The 12,549-nt window shown below is 48.2% G+C and overlaps 6 non-coding genes across 6 annotated transcripts; all 6 read right to left on the bottom strand.

The window, feature by feature from the left end:
* Positions 1–4,074: 4,074 nt before the first annotated feature.
* On the bottom strand, positions 4,075–4,147 carry TRNAN-AUU (transfer RNA asparagine (anticodon AUU)). The gene has a single exon. It is a non-coding gene; the product is annotated as a tRNA-Asn (tRNA).
* A 660-nt stretch (positions 4,148–4,807) lies between these two features.
* TRNAY-GUA (transfer RNA tyrosine (anticodon GUA)) lies at positions 4,808–4,880 on the bottom strand. Its single transcript has one exon. It is a non-coding gene; the product is annotated as a tRNA-Tyr (tRNA).
* Positions 4,881–5,395: 515 nt separating this feature from the next.
* On the bottom strand, positions 5,396–5,468 carry TRNAY-GUA (transfer RNA tyrosine (anticodon GUA)). Its single transcript has one exon. It is a non-coding gene; the product is annotated as a tRNA-Tyr (tRNA).
* A 2,128-nt stretch (positions 5,469–7,596) lies between these two features.
* Positions 7,597–7,669, bottom strand: TRNAY-GUA (transfer RNA tyrosine (anticodon GUA)). The gene has a single exon. It is a non-coding gene; the product is annotated as a tRNA-Tyr (tRNA).
* A 1,542-nt stretch (positions 7,670–9,211) lies between these two features.
* On the bottom strand, positions 9,212–9,284 carry TRNAY-GUA (transfer RNA tyrosine (anticodon GUA)). The gene has a single exon. It is a non-coding gene; the product is annotated as a tRNA-Tyr (tRNA).
* A 3,009-nt stretch (positions 9,285–12,293) lies between these two features.
* On the bottom strand, positions 12,294–12,366 carry TRNAY-GUA (transfer RNA tyrosine (anticodon GUA)). Its single transcript has one exon. It is a non-coding gene; the product is annotated as a tRNA-Tyr (tRNA).
* Positions 12,367–12,549: the final 183 nt, after the last annotated feature.

Raw genomic sequence — 12,549 nt, 5'->3', positions numbered from 1 at the left:
TCAGGTGTAACGTAAAAAGTCATAACTTATCCAAAATACCTGACAACCATTCAATTTCTGAGCTTCCGTGGCTCAAAGGTTAGCGCGTTCGGCTGTTAACCAATAGGTGTGTGGTTCGAGCCCATCCGGGAGCGGTGTTGTGGCGTCTCAGATGTCAAGGTTTTTTCCACAACACCTGACGACCTTTTAATTTTTGGGCTTCCGTGGCGCAATGGTTAGCGCGTTCGGCTGTTAACCAATAGGTTGGTGGTTTGAGCCCACCCGGGAGCGGTGGTGTGGGATCTCAAATGTAACGTAGAAAGCCAAAGTTTTGCCACAATACCTGACGACCATTAAATTTTTGGGCTTCCTTGGCGCAATGGTTAGCGCGTTCGGCTGTTAACCGAAAGGTTGGTGGTTCGAGCCCAACCGGAAGAGGTGTTGTAGGGTCTGAGATGTAACGTAAAAAGTCATAACTTATCCACAATACCTGACAACCATTTAATTTCTGAGCTTCCGTGGCTCAAAGGTTAGCGCGTTCGGCTGTTAACCAATAGGTGTGTGGTTCGAGCCCATCCGGGAGCGGTGTTGTGACGTCTCAGATGTGACGTAAAAAGTCAAGGTTTTTTCCACAACACCTGACGACCATTTAATTTTTGGGCTTCCGTGGCGCAATGGTTAGCGCGTTCGGCTGTTAACCAATAGGTTGGTGGTTCGAGCCCATCCGGGAGCGGTGTTGTGAGGTCTCAGATGTAACGTAAAATGTCAAAGTTTTTCTACAATACCTGACGAACATTTAATTTTTGGGCTTCCGTGGCGCAATTATTAGCGCGTTCAACTGTTAATCGAAAGGCTGGTGGTTCAAGCCCACCCGGAAGAGGTGTTGTGGGGTCTCAGATGTAGCGTAAAAAGTCAAAACTTATCCACAAAACGTGACAACCATTTAATTTCTGAGCTTCCGTGGCTCAATGGTTAGCTTGTTCGGCTGTTAACCAATAGGTTGGTGGTTCGAGCCCACCCGGGAGCGGTGGTGTGGGATCTCAAATGTAACGTAGAAAGCCAAAGTTTTGCCACAATACCTGACGACCCTTAAAATTTTTGGGCTTCCTTGGCGCAATGGTTAGCGCGTTCGGCTGTTAAGCGAAAGGTTGGTGGTTCGAGCCCAACCGGAAGAGGTGTTATAGGGTCTCAGGTGTAACGTAAAAAGTCATAACTTATCCAAAATACCTGACAACCATTCAATTTCTGAGCTTCCGTGGCTCAAAGGTTAGCGCGTTCGGCTGTTAACCAATAGGTGTGTGGTTCGAGCCCATCCGGGAGCGGTGTTGTGGCGTCTCAGATGTCAAGGTTTTTTCCACAACACCTGACGACCTTTTAATTTTTGGGCTTCCGTGGCGCAATGGTTAGCGCGTTCGGCTGTTAACCAATAGGTTGGTGGTTTGAGCCCACCCGGGAGCGGTGGTGTGGGATCTCAAATGTAACGTAGAAAGCCAAAGTTTTGCCACAATACCTGACGACCATTAAATTTTTGGGCTTCCTTGGCGCAATGGTTAGCGCGTTCGGCTGTTAACCGAAAGGTTGGTGGTTCGAGCCCAACCGGAAGAGGTGTTGTAGGGTCTGAGATGTAACGTAAAAAGTCATAACTTATCCACAATACCTGACAACCATTTAATTTCTGAGCTTCCGTGGCTCAAAGGTTAGCGCGTTCGGCTGTTAACCAATAGGTGTGTGGTTCGAGCCCATCCGGGAGCGGTGTTGTGACGTCTCAGATGTGACGTAAAAAGTCAAGGTTTTTTCCACAACACCTGACGACCATTTAATTTTTGGGCTTCCGTGGCGCAATGGTTAGCGCGTTCGGCTGTTAACCAATAGGTTGGTGGTTCGAGCCCATCCGGGAGCGGTGTTGTGAGGTCTCAGATGTAACGTAAAATGTCAGAGTTTTTCCACAATACCTGACGAACATTTAATTTTTGGGCTTCCGTGGCGCAATTATTAGCGCGTTCAACTGTTAATCGAAAGGCTGGTGGTTCAAGCCCACCCGGAAGAGGTGTTGTGGGGTCTCAGATGTAGCGTAAAAAGTCAAAACTTATCCACAATACGTGACAACCATTTAATTTCTGAGCTTCCGTGGCTCAATGGTTAGCGCGTTCGGCTGTTAACCAATAGGTTGGTGGTTCGAGCCCACCCGGGAGCGGTGGTGTGGGATCTCAAATGTAACGTAGAAAGCCAAAGTTTTGCCACAATACCTGACGACCCTTAAAATTTTTGGGCTTCCTTGGCGCAATGGTTAGCGCGTTCGGCTGTTAAGCGAAAGGTTGGTGGTTCGAGCCCATCCGGGAGCCGTGTTGTGAGGTCTCAGATGTAACGTAAAATGTCAGAGTTTTTCCACAATACCTGACGAACATTTAATTTTTGGGTTTCCGTGGCGCAATGATTAGAGCGTTCAGCTGTTAACCGAAAGGTTGGTGGCTCGAGCCCATCCGGGAGCGGTGTTGTGACGTCTCAGATGTAACGAAAAATGTCAGAGTTTTTCAACAAAACCTGACGAACATTTAATTTTTGGGCTTCCGTGGCGCAATTATTAGCGCGTTCAACTGTTAATCGAAAGGCTGGTGTTTCAAGCCCATCCGGAAGAGGTGTTGTGGGGTCTCAGATGTAGCGTAAAAAGTCAAAACGTTTCCACAATATGTGACAACGATTTAAATTCTAAGCTTCCGTCAGGTGCTGTGGAACAACCTTGACTTGTTACGTCACATCTGAGACCTCACAACACCGCTCCCAGATGGGCTTGAACCACCAACCTATTGGTTAACAGCCGAACGCGCTAACCCTTGCGCCACGGAAGCCCAAAAGTTCAATGCTCGTCAGGTATTGTGTAAAAACCTTGACTTTTTACGTCACATCTGAGACCTCACAACACCGCTCCCGGATGGGCTCGAACCACCAACCTATTGGTAAACAGCCGAACGCGCTAATCATTGAGCCACGGAAGCTCGGAAATTAAATGGTTGTCAGGTATTGTGGATAAGTTATGACTTATTACGTTACATCTGAGACCCTACAACAACTCTCCCGGTTGGGCTCAAACCACCAACCTTTCGGTTAACAGCCGAACGCGCTAACCATTGGGCCAAGGAAGCCCAAAAATTAAATGGTCGTCAGGTATTGTGGAAAAACCTTGACTTTTTACGTCGCATCTGAGACCTCACAACACCGCTCCCGAATGGGCTCGTACCACCAACCTATTGGTTAACAGCCGAACGCGCTAACCATTGAGCCACGGAAGCTCAGAAATTAAATGGTCGTCACGTATTGTGGAAAAACTTTGGCTTTCTGCGTTACATTTGAGATCCCACAACATCGCTCCCGGGTGGTCTCGAACCACCAACCTTTCGATTGACAGATGAACGCTCTAACCATTGCGCCAAGGAAGCCCAAAAATTAAATGGTCGTCAGGTATTGTGGAAAAACTTGGCTTTCTACGTTACATTCGAGATCCCACAACACCGCTCCCGGGTGGGCTTGAACCATCAACCTTTCGGTTAACAGCCGAACGCGCTAACCATTGCGCCACGGAAGCCCAAAAATTAAATGGTCGTCAGGTATTGTGGAAAAACTTTGGCTTTCTACGTTACATTTGAGATCCCACAACACCGCTCCCGGGTGGGCTCGAACCAACAACCTATTGGTTAACAGCCGAACGTGCTAACCATTGCGCCACGGAAGCCCAAAAATTAAATGGTCGTCAGGTAATGTAGAAAAACTTTGGCTTTCTACGCTACATTTGAGATCCCACAACACCGCTCCCGGGTGGGCTCGAACCGCCAACCTATTGGTTAACAGCTGAACGCGCTAACCATTGCGCCACGGAAGCCCAAAAATTAAGTGATCGTCAGGTATTGTGTAAAAACCTTGACTTTTTACGTCACATCTGAGACCTCACAACACCGCTCCCGGATGGGCTCGAACCACCAACCTATTGGTTAACAGCCGAACGCGCTAACCATTGCGCCGCGGAAGCCCAAAAGTTAAATGCTCGTCAGGTATTGTGTAAAAAGCTTGACTTTTTACGTCACATCTGAGACCTCACAACACCGCTCCCGGATGAGCTCGAACCACCAACCTATTGGTTAATAGCCGAACGCGCTAACCATTGCGCCACGGAAGCCCAAGAATTAAATGGTCATCAGGTATTGTGGAAAAACTTTGGCTTTCTACGTTACATTTGAGATCCCACAACACCGCTCCCGGGTGGGCTCGAACCACCAACCTATTTTTTAACAGCCGAACGCGCTAACCATTGAGCCACGGATCCTCAGAAATTAAATGGTTGTCACGTATTGTGGAAACGTTTTGACTTTTTACGCTACATCTGAGACCCCACAACACCTCTCCCGGGTGAGCTCGAACTTTCAACCTTTCGATTAACAGCTGAACGCGCTAATCATTGCACCACGGAGCCCAAAAATTAAATGGTCGTCAGGTATTGTGGAAAAACTTTGGCTTTCTACGTTACATTTGAGATCCCACAACACCGCTCCCGGGTGGGCTCGAACCACCAACCTATTTTTTAACAGCCGAACGCGCTAACCATTGAGCCACGGATCCTCAGAAATTAAATGGTTGTCACGTATTGTGGAAACGTTTTGACTTTTTACGCTACATCTGAGACCCCACAACACCTCTCCCGGGTGAGCTCGAACTTTCAACCTTTCGATTAACAGCTGAACGCGCTAATCATTGCACCACGGAGCCCAAAAATTAAATGGTCGTCAGGTATTGTGGAAAATTTTTGGCTTTCTACGTTACATTTGAGATCCCACAACACCGCTCCCGGGTGGGCTCGAACCACCAACCTATTGGTTTACAGCCGAACGCGCTAACCATTGCGCCACGGAAGCCCAAAAACTAAATGGTCGTCAGGTATTGTGGAAAAACTTTGGCTTTCTACGTTACATTTGAGATCCCACAACACCGCCCCCGGGTGGGCTCGAACCACCAACCTAGTGGTTAACAGCTGAACGCGCTAACCATTGCGCCACGGAAGCCCAAAAATTAAATGCTCGTCAGGTATTGTGTAAAAACCTTGACTTTTTACGTCACATCTGAGACCTCACAACACCGCTCCCGGATGGGCTCGAACCACCAACCTATTTTTTAACAGCCGAACGCGCTAACCATTGAGCCACGGAACCTCAGAAATGAAATGGCTGTCACGTATTGTGGATAAGTTATGACATATTACGTTACATCTGAGACCCTACAACACCTCTCCCGGTTGGGCTCGAACCACCAACCTTTCGGTTAACAGCCGAACGCGCTAACCATTGCACCAAGGAAGCCCAAAAATTAAATGGTCGTCAGGTATTGTGGAAAATCTTTGGCTTTCTACGTTACATTTGAGATCCCGCAACACCGCTCCCGGGTGGGCTCGAACCACAAACCTATTGGTTTACAGCCGAACGCGCTAACCATTGCGCCACGGAAGCCCAAGAATTAAATGGTCGTCAGGTATTGTGGAAAAACTTTGGCTTTCTACGTTACATTTGAGATCCCACAACACCGCTCCCGGGTGGGCTCGAACCACCAACCTATTTTTTAACAGCCGAACGTGCTAACCATTGAGCCACGGATCCTCAGAAATTAAATGGTTGTCACGTATTGTGGAAACGTTTTGACTTTTTACGCTACATCTGAGACCCCACAACACCTCTCCCGGGTGAGCTCGAACTTTCAACCTTTCGATTAACAGCTGAACGCGCTAATCATTGCACCACGGAGCCCAAAAATTAAATGGTCGTCAGGTATTGTGGAAAATCTTTGGCTTTCTACGTTACATTTGAGATCCCACAACACCGCTCCCGGGTGGCTCGAAACACCAACCTATTGGTTTACAGCCGAACGCGCTAACCATTGCGCCACGGAAGCCCAAAAACTAAATGGTCGTCAGGTATTGTGGAAAAACTTTGGCTTTTTACGTCACATCTGAGACCTCACAACACCGCTCCCGGATGGGCTCGAACCACAAACCTATTGGTTAACAGCCGAACGCGCTAACCATTGAGCCACGGAAGCTCAGAAATTAAATGGTTGTCAGGTATTGTGGATAAGTTATGACTTATTACGTTACATCTGAGACCCTACAACAACTCTCCCGGTTGGGCTCAAACCACCAACCTTTCGGTTAACAGCCGAACGCGCTAACCATTGGGCCAAGGAAGCCCAAAAATTAAATGGTCGTCAGGTATTGTGGAAAAACCTTGACTTTTTACGTCGCATCTGAGACCTCACAACACCGCTCCCGAATGGGCTCGTACCACCAACCTATTGGTTAACAGCCGAACGCGCTAACCATTGAGCCACGGAAGCTCAGAAATTAAATGGTCGTCACGTATTGTGGAAAAACTTTGGCTTTCTGCGTTACATTTGAGATCCCACAACATCGCTCCCGGGTGGTCTCGAACCACCAACCTTTTGATTGACAGATGAACGCGCTAACCCTTGCGCCAAGGAAGCCCAAAAATTAAATGGTCGTCAGGTATTGTGGAAAAACTTGGCTTTCTACGTTACATTCGAGATCCCACAACACCGCTCCCGGGTGGGCTTGAACCATCAACCTTTCGGTTAACAGCCGAACGCGCTAACCATTGCGCCACGGAAGCCCAAAAATTAAATGGTCGTCAGGTATTGTGGAAAAACTTTGGCTTTCTACGTTACATTTGAGATCCCACAACACCGCTCCCGGGTGGGCTCGAACCAACAACCTATTGGTTAACAGCCGAACGTGCTAACCATTGCGCCACGGAAGCCCAAAAATTAAATGGTCGTCAGGTAATGTAGAAAAACTTTGGCTTTCTACGCTACATTTGAGATCCCACAACACCGCTCCCGGGTGGGCTCGAACCGCCAACCTATTGGTTAACAGCTGAACGCGCTAACCATTGCGCCACGGAAGCCCAAAAATTAAATGATCGTCAGGTATTGTGTAAAAACCTTGACTTTTTACGTCACATCTGAGACCTCACAACACCGCTCCCGGATGGGCTCGAACCACCAACCTATTGGTTAACAGCCGAACGCGCTAACCATTGCGCCGCGGAAGCCCAAAAGTTAAATGCTCGTCAGGTATTGTGTAAAAAGCTTGACTTTTTACGTCACATCTGAGACCTCACAACACCGCTCCCGGATGAGCTCGAACCACCAACCTATTGGTTAACAGCCGAACGCGCTAACCATTGCGCCACGGAAGCCCAAGAATTAAATGGTCATCAGGTATTGTGGAAAAACTTTGGCTTTCTACGTTACATTTGAGATCCCACAACACCGCTCCCGGGTGGGCTCGAACCACCAACCTATTTTTTAACAGCCGAACGCGCTAACCATTGAGCCACGGATCCTCAGAAATTAAATGGTTGTCACGTATTGTGGAAACGTTTTGACTTTTTACGCTACATCTGAGACCCCACAACACCTCTCCCGGGTGAGCTCGAACTTTCAACCTTTCGATTAACAGCTGAACGCGCTAATCATTGCACCACGGAGCCCAAAAATTAAATGGTCGTCAGGTATTGTGGAAAATCTTTGGCTTTCTACGTTACATTTGAGATCCCACAACACCGCTCCCGGGTGGGCTCGAACCACCAACCTATTGGTTTACAGCCGAACGCGCTAACCATTGCGCCACGGAAGCCCAAAAACTAAATGGTCGTCAGGTATTGTGGAAAAACTTTGGCTTTCTACGTAACATTTGAGATCCCACAACACCGCCCCCGGGTGGGCTCGAACCACCAACCTAGTGGTTAACAGCTGAACGCGCTAACCATTGCGCCACGGAAGCCCAAAAATTAAATGCTCGTCAGGTATTGTGTAAAAACCTTGACTTTTTACGTCACATCTGAGACCTCACAACACCGCTCCCGGATGGGCTCGAACCACCAACCTATTTTTTAACAGCCGAACGCGCTAACCATTGAGCCACGGAACCTCAGAAATGAAATGGCTGTCACGTATTGTGGATAAGTTATGACATATTACGTTACATCTGAGACCCTACAACACCTCTTCCGGTTGGGCTCGAACCACCAACCTTTCGGTTAACAGCCGAACGCGCTAACCATTGCACCAAGGAAGCCCAAAAATTAAATGGTCGTCAGGTATTGTGGAAAATCTTTGGCTTTCTACGTTACATTTGAGATCCCGCAACACCGCTCCCGGGTGGGCTCGAACCACAAACCTACTGGTTTACAGCCGAACGCGCTAACCATTGCGCCACGGAAGCCCAAGAATTAAATGGTCGTCAGGTATTGTGGAAAAACTTTGGCTTTCTACGTTACATTTGAGATCCCACAACACCGCTCCCGGGTGGGCTCGAACCACCAACCTATTTTTTAACAGCCGAACGTGCTAACCATTGAGCCACGGATCCTCAGAAATTAAATGGTTGTCACGTATTGTGGAAACGTTTTGACTTTTTACGCTACATCTGAGACCCCACAACACCTCTCCCGGGTGAGCTCGAACTTACAACCTTTCGATTAACAGCTGAACGCGCTAATCATTGCACCACGGAGCCCAAAAATTAAATGGTCGGCAGGTATTGTGGAAAATCTTTGGCTTTCTACGTTACATTTGAGATCCCACAACACCGCTCCCGGGTGGCTCGAAACACCAACCTATTGGTTTACAGCCGAACGCGCTAACCATTGCGCCACGGAAGCCCAAAAACTAAATGGTCGTCAGGTATTGTGGAAAAACTTTGGCTTTTTACGTCACATCTGAGACCTCACAACACCGCTCCCGGATGGGCTCGAACCACCAACCTATTGGTTAACAGCCGAACGCGCTAACCATTGCGCCACGGAAGCCCAAAAATTAAATGCTCGTCAGGTATTGTGTAAAAACCTTGACTTTTTACGTCACATCTGAGACCTCACAACACCGCTCCCGGATGGGCTCGAACCACCAACCTATTTTTTAACAGCCGAACGCGCTAACCATTGAGCCACGGAACCTCAGAAATGAAATGGCTGTCACGTATTGTGGATAAGTTATGACATATTACGTTACATCTGAGACCCTACAACACCTCTCCCGGTTGGGCTCGAACCACCAACCTTTCGGTTAACAGCCGAACGCGCTAACCATTGCACCAAGGAAGCCCAAAAATTAAATGGTCGTCAGGTATTGTGGAAAATCTTTGGCTTTCTACGTTACATTTGAGATCCCGCAACACCGCTCCCGGGTGGGCTCGAACCACAAACCTATTGGTTTACAGCCGAACGCGCTAACCATTGCGCCACGGAAGCCCAAGAATTAAATGGTCGTCGGGTATTGTGGAAAAACTTTGGCTTTCTACGTTACATTTGAGATCCCACAACACCGCTCCCGGGTGGGCTCGAACCACCAACCTATTTTTTAACAGCCGAACGTGCTAACCATTGAGCCACGGATCCTCAGAAATTAAATGGTTGTCACGTATTGTGGAAACGTTTTGACTTTTTACGCTACATCTGAGACCCCACAACACCTCTCCCGGGTGAGCTCGAACTTTCAACCTTTCGATTAACAGCTGAACGCGCTAATCATTGCACCACGGAGCCCAAAAATTAAATGGTCGTCAGGTATTGTGGAAAATCTTTGGCTTTCTACGTTACATTTGAGATCCCACAACACCGCTCCCGGGTGGCTCGAAACACCAACCTATTGGTTTACAGCCGAACGCGCTAACCATTGCGCCACGGAAGCCCAAAAACTAAATGGTCGTCAGGTATTGTGGAAAAACTTTGGCTTTTTACGTCACATCTGAGACCTCACAACACCGCTCCCGGATGGGCTCGAACCACAAACCTATTGGTTAACAGCCGAACGCGCTAACCATTGAGCCACGGAAGCTCAGAAATTAAATGGTTGTCAGGTATTGTGGATAAGTTATGACTTATTACGTTACATCTGAGACCCTACAACAACTCTCCCGGTTGGGCTCAAACCACCAACCTTTCGGTTAACAGCCGAACGCGCTAACCATTGGGCCAAGGAAGCCCAAAAATTAAATGGTCGTCAGGTATTGTGGAAAAACCTTGACTTTTTACGTCGCATCTGAGACCTCACAACACCGCTCCCGAATGGGCTCGTACCACCAACCTATTGGTTAACAGCCGAACGCGCTAACCATTGAGCCACGGAAGCTCAGAAATTAAATGGTCGTCACGTATTGTGGAAAAACTTTGGCTTTCTGCGTTACATTTGAGATCCCACAACATCGCTCCCGGGTGGTCTCGAACCACCAACCTTTTGATTGACAGATGAACGCGCTAACCCTTGCGCCAAGGAAGCCCAAAAATTAAATGGTCGTCAGGTATTGTGGAAAAACTTGGCTTTCTACGTTACATTCGAGATCCCACAACACCGCTCCCGGGTGGGCTTGAACCATCAACCTTTCGGTTAACAGCCGAACGCGCTAACCATTGCGCCACGGAAGCCCAAAAATTAAATGGTCGTCAGGTATTGTGGAAAAACTTTGGCTTTCTACGTTACATTTGAGATCCCACAACACCGCTCCCGGGTGGGCTCGAACCAACAACCTATTGGTTAACAGCCGAACGTGCTAACCATTGCGCCACGGAAGCCCAAAAATTAAATGGTCGTCAGGTAATGTAGAAAAACTTTGGCTTTCTACGCTACATTTGAGATCCCACAACACCGCTCCCGGGTGGGCTCGAACCGCCAACCTATTGGTTAACAGCTGAACGCGCTAACCATTGCGCCACGGAAGCCCAAAAATTAAATGATCGTCAGGTATTGTGTAAAAACCTTGACTTTTTACGTCACATCTGAGACCTCACAACACCGCTCCCGGATGGGCTCGAACCACCAACCTATTGGTTAACAGCCGAACGCGCTAACCATTGCGCCGCGGAAGCCCAAAAGTTAAATGCTCGTCAGGTATTGTGTAAAAAGCTTGACTTTTTACGTCACATCTGAGACCTCACAACACCGCTCCCGGATGAGCTCGAACCACCAACCTATTGGTTAACAGCCGAACGCGCTAACCATTGCGCCACGGAAGCCCAAGAATTAAATGGTCATCAGGTATTGTGGAAAAACTTTGGCTTTCTACGTTACATTTGAGATCCCACAACACCGCTTCCGGTTGGGCTCGAACCACCAACCTTTCGGTTAACAGCCGAACGCGCTAACCATTGCACCAAGGAAGCCCAAAAATTAAATGGTCGTCAGGTATTGTGGAAAATCTTTGGCTTTCTACGTTACATTTGAGATCCCGCAACACCGCTCCCGGGTGGGCTCGAACCACAAACCTACTGGTTTACAGCCGAACGCGCTAACCATTGCGCCACGGAAGCCCAAGAATTAAATGGTCGTCAGGTATTGTGGAAAAACTTTGGCTTTCTACGTTACATTTGAGATCCCACAACACCGCTCCCGGGTGGGCTCGAACCACCAACCTATTTTTTAACAGCCGAACGTGCTAACCATTGAGCCACGGATCCTCAGAAATTAAATGGTTGTCACGTATTGTGGAAACGTTTTGACTTTTTACGCTACATCTGAGACCCCACAACACCTCTCCCGGGTGAGCTCGAACTTACAACCTTTCGATTAACAGCTGAACGCGCTAATCATTGCACCACGGAGCCCAAAAATTAAATGGTCGGCAGGTATTGTGGAAAATCTTTGGCTTTCTACGTTACATTTGAGATCCCACAACACCGCTCCCGGGTGGCTCGAAACACCAACCTATTGGTTTACAGCCGAACGCGCTAACCATTGCGCCACGGAAGCCCAAAAACTAAATGGTCGTCAGGTATTGTGGAAAAACTTTGGCTTTTTACGTCACATCTGAGACCTCACAACACCGCTCCCGGATGGGCTCGAACCACCAACCTATTGGTTAACAGCCGAACGCGCTAACCATTGCGCCACGGAAGCCCAAAAATTAAATGCTCGTCAGGTATTGTGTAAAAACCTTGACTTTTTACGTCACATCTGAGACCTCACAACACCGCTCCCGGATGGGCTCGAACCACCAACCTATTTTTTAACAGCCGAACGCGCTAACCATTGAGCCACGGAACCTCAGAAATGAAATGGCTGTCACGTATTGTGGATAAGTTATGACATATTACGTTACATCTGAGACCCTACAACACCTCTCCCGGTTGGGCTCGAACCACCAACCTTTCGGTTAACAGCCGAACGCGCTAACCATTGCACCAAGGAAGCCCAAAAATTAAATGGTCGTCAGGTATTGTGGAAAATCTTTGGCTTTCTACGTTACATTTGAGATCCCGCAACACCGCTCCCGGGTGGGCTCGAACCACAAACCTATTGGTTTACAGCCGAACGCGCTAACCATTGCGCCACGGAAGCCCAAGAATTAAATGGTCGTCGGGTATTGTGGAAAAACTTTGGCTTTCTACGTTACATTTGAGATCCCACAACACCGCTCCCGGGTGGGCTCGAACCACCAACCTATTTTTTAACAGCCGAACGTGCTAACCATTGAGCCACGGATCCTCAGAAATTAAATGGTTGTCACGTATTGTGGAAACG

The sequence above is a fragment of the Phalangium opilio genome, unplaced genomic scaffold, assembly GCF_054372755.1.
Source record: "Phalangium opilio isolate 3A_F unplaced genomic scaffold, DU_Popi_V2 ptg000329l_1, whole genome shotgun sequence".
Lineage (NCBI taxonomy): Eukaryota > Metazoa > Arthropoda > Arachnida > Opiliones > Phalangiidae > Phalangium > Phalangium opilio.
This window is presented reverse-complemented; position numbering and strand designations above follow the sequence as displayed.